Source organism: Humulus lupulus, chromosome 2, assembly GCF_963169125.1.
Source record: "Humulus lupulus chromosome 2, drHumLupu1.1, whole genome shotgun sequence".
NCBI lineage: Eukaryota > Viridiplantae > Streptophyta > Magnoliopsida > Rosales > Cannabaceae > Humulus > Humulus lupulus.
In genome coordinates this window covers 61,702,139-61,706,480 of record NC_084794.1, presented here as the reverse complement: position 1 = coordinate 61,706,480, position 4,342 = coordinate 61,702,139, and positions in this window count along the sequence as shown.

The window sequence follows — 4,342 nt, the reverse complement described above, 5'->3', positions numbered from 1 at the left end:
CTCTGCCTCTTTCCGACATTAACGTGTAATGACCCAACTATTTGTAAGACTTATGACCATTAAAACTACTAGACATAGCCACTATTTTTTAGAAAACATACATAAGAAATATTCACAACTTTATTAAAAACTCCAAAGTAAATGTTGAAATACATAAATGAGCGGTATGGGATCCCATTGTTTTAAAATAAAACATAACTTTAAACTAAAGGAAAATTGTTTACAAAACTAAATGCGGAAAATACATAAAAACATAATTTAAAGAGACTAAAAATAACGTTGTCCTCGAATCGTCACGCAGTCCACTGAATCCCTTCATCCTTAATACACAAGCCAAGCTACCACGAATCCTTCCGCCCATATCTATTTTCCTGCATCACATAAAAAATAAAGGAGTGAGCCTAATGCCCAGCAAGGAAAATCTACTAGCACATATAACATAAAATATAAACATAAGACTACAAAACATATACTATAAAACATATATCACAACTCTAACCCATGTACATGGTAAACATTAGGGTTTCCTAGCTAAGCAACTATGAGCCTCAAAATACATTGAGGTTTGCTAGCTAAGCAACCATGAGCCCTAGATAACATAAAAACATTGCGGTTTACCAGCTAAGCAACTATGAGCCTCAAAATACTTTGAGGTTTGCTAGCTAAGCAACTATGAGCCCCTACCAACATAAAAACATATTCATATATATCATAACATAACATATAAACATATCATAACATATAAGCATATAGAAACTATCCTATTTTCCTTACCAACACCGGGATATATGAGAACAAGGACGGGATTTGGAACACTCCTAAAACTAAAAATAAGAATGGCGAGTATTTCTAAAGATAAAAGATGATAAAGAAGAGAACTAAACCACCAAGAAGAAGCTTGCCGAAAAGAAACCTTAAGTTCAAAGAACTTAAATACCTAACCAAGAATCGAAAACAACAAGTTAGGATTTGAGTAAGGAAAACTAAAGAACCATACTGAAATGAACTTAAGAATAAGAATACATTTGGATATACTAGAACCGAACTACACCTCGATATTGAAAACACACTATATATCTCACTTCCCAATTGTTTATAAAGCTTAAGATGATAAAGTTTTTATCCCAACCCAAGTGTTTATCACTCTATAGTAATCGTAGCAGCTTGAAGGCTCTAAACACAGCTTGAAGAATGAGAAAAATGGCTGGGTACTAGGTCCTATTTATAGAGTTCAAGGTGTGAAAATATCTTCTTTTAGCTTGAATAAAATAATGAATATTAATTGAAAAATATTTGAATATTCGTTCAACAGGTGCTTAAGACTCGGTTAAAAACGTTCAGAGGCTAGTCGATAGGTTAAGGGATGAATCAAGCTCGGATTCTACAACATTTGAAAAAGTGGTCCTAAGGTCGATATATCGCCCTCCCTAGGTGATATATCGCCTGGTCCAATGTCCGGAGTGCTCGTTTCGATCGTGCAAAGTTGACGTGTTTTTCGTACCTCCCGTGTGGCGATATATCGCCCCTATAGCTACGATATATCAGCATACGTTGAAATATTAGACACGTAATTGCACTTTATCAACTTAATTTGAATTAGATTAACAGCTTTGATTGAGTCATAATACAATTTTAAGCTGCTGGAAGGTTCTAGAGCTTCTAGATCTTTCTTTTTAATTAAACTATTCATTAAAATACTTAAATCCTAAATAACCATGCACACGACAAGTGTCATGATCTTATTAGTTCTATGTAAACCTAATGGTATAATAAATAACATCTTTATAATTAGCTATATTAATCAAACCTTATATTATAATTAATATTCTTAAACTATAGGTTAAACTTATAAAATCTATAGGTGCTGCTACGAGTGTTCAACTAAGTCCCAACTTAAACTACTACTACTACCACCACCACCACCACCACCACGACTACTACCACGACTACTACCACGACCACTACCACTACCACTACCACTACCACTACCACGACCACGACCACTACCACTACCACTACCACTACCACTACCACTACCACTACGACCACTACTACTACTACCACTACCACTACCACTACCACTACCACTACGACCACTACTACTACTACCACTACTACTACCACTACCACTACCACTACCACTACCACTACGACCACTACTACTACTACCACTACCACTACCACTACCACTACTACCACTACCACTACCACTACCACTACCACTGCCACTGCCACTGCCACTACCACTACCACTACCACTACCACTACTACTACTACTACTACGACCACTACCACTACCACTACTACCACTACTACCACTACCACTACCACTGCCACTGCCACTGCCACTGCCACTGCTACTGCCACTGCTACTGCTACTGCTACTTCTACTGCTACTGCTACTGCTACTGCTACTACGACTGAGATTTTAATGAAGCACTAATTTGCTCTCAATGAAAGCACCAAACTGTTGACGTTGTTTTTCCCCAGCAGTGTATTGAGAAATAATAAGGCAAATTAGTGTATAATAGTAAACCATAATCAGAAATATCCAGAATTCATTCAAAACACAGAACTTTTATGTGTTTCAGTGGTTAAAATCTACCTAGTCCACGAGTCAATATTACTGCTGTTTTTCTCTCTCTATTTTGGCAGAGTTTCGATATTACAAAATAATCGTTCCCTTTTCCTATCCAATATTCCCAGTACTTATAGGGGAATTCCATGGATAGGTTTGGGTAACCGCGTGAGTCAATCACGCATTTACATAATGTCTACATTCAATACAAATAATTCTCATTTATATTGAGATATGATTTGATCACAAACTAAATATGTTTCTGCTATCTTGGATAATAAATATGTCAGCCTGACCATGAATAAGCGTATAAACAAAACCTGAATCTTTGGGAATCCTTTAGTATGCAATATGCACTATATCTTAATCACTCGAGCTGCGTATCTTCCATGGGTTTGTATTATGATAGCTATCCAACCCCGAGCTAGTGCTTTGATAACTTATCTTATTCGTAGTTCGTGGTAAAATCAGGACGCCTAACACTAGATCTGACCATTACGAACCTCAAGCTGTCCGTATAGATAATTTTCAGATATTCTACTTGATTACTTTTCCATGTCTTTATCTGTCAGCTATACCCGACCTGAGTAAATGAACTCGTGCTAAGATTAGGGTAGAACAAAGAGAGAGAGGGATGTTTGAATGATAGGGATATTTTTTACCACAACATAGTAGAAGGCATACAAATGTGATGTTTTTTAAGTTTGTCATAAAAAAATCACGCCCTACTAGAAAACATAATGGGTCAAGTATTCCTATAAAAAAATGTGCTCATTTATTTGTATTAAGGGATGCCAAGGTCGTGGCGGCCGTTATGCTTCTTGGTTCTTGTTTATGAGGCGTCGAGGTTGTTATCAATCTTCTTTATCTCAACTTCTTCAGTACTTGTTCATTACTTTGGTATATCAAAGGTTCGTCCTTTCCAATTTTTAATACTTCATGCCCCAACTTGGGTTGGGATTTTTGGACATTGCTCTACAGGCTTGCTTTTGTACTATTCACATGTGGGCTTTTATACTAGGACTTTGCGCCTACATTATCATATCCACCGTTTAGACCTCTAGATTAGGCTTCGTGCTTATACTTTCCTAATTCTTTGGTTCTACCAATTGTTTTACCTCAAAAATATGCCCCCTAGTTTCTTAGAGCACTTCCATTGGGTGCTCTACTCTATTCTTTAAAATAACTTATCAAAACACACATTTTTCTATTTTACTTCTAAGTTTTACATTATACCATATATCAGCTTCTCTATATATTTCTTTACATCATTTAAATATTATATCTTTAAACATATTTTATTACTTAAAGTAAAATAAAATAATTGAAAAAGAAAAAGAAAATAATAAATATATACTAAATAGAGAGAGAAAAGTATAAAAAAAATATTAAAATATTATATAAAGGATATGTAAATGTAGATATGGATTAATTGGAGTTTGTGCATAGCTATTATAAATTATAAATATATGTATAAAGGAGCTGATGGAAGATGTTTTTATGAGTTTTAGCAAAATATTATAAAGAAAGTGTATTATAAAATATATCACAAAAACATATATTTTTATAATTTACCTCAAAACTTTTACATTATACCATACATCTGCTTCTTTACATTATATATATATTATATTTTTAAAAATATTTTATTCATTTTAAGAAATAAAATAATTAAACATAATAGTATCACACTCATATATATACAAAAGTTTATAAAAAAATAATAAAATATTTATAGCTTGATGAATAGTATTTCACTACATA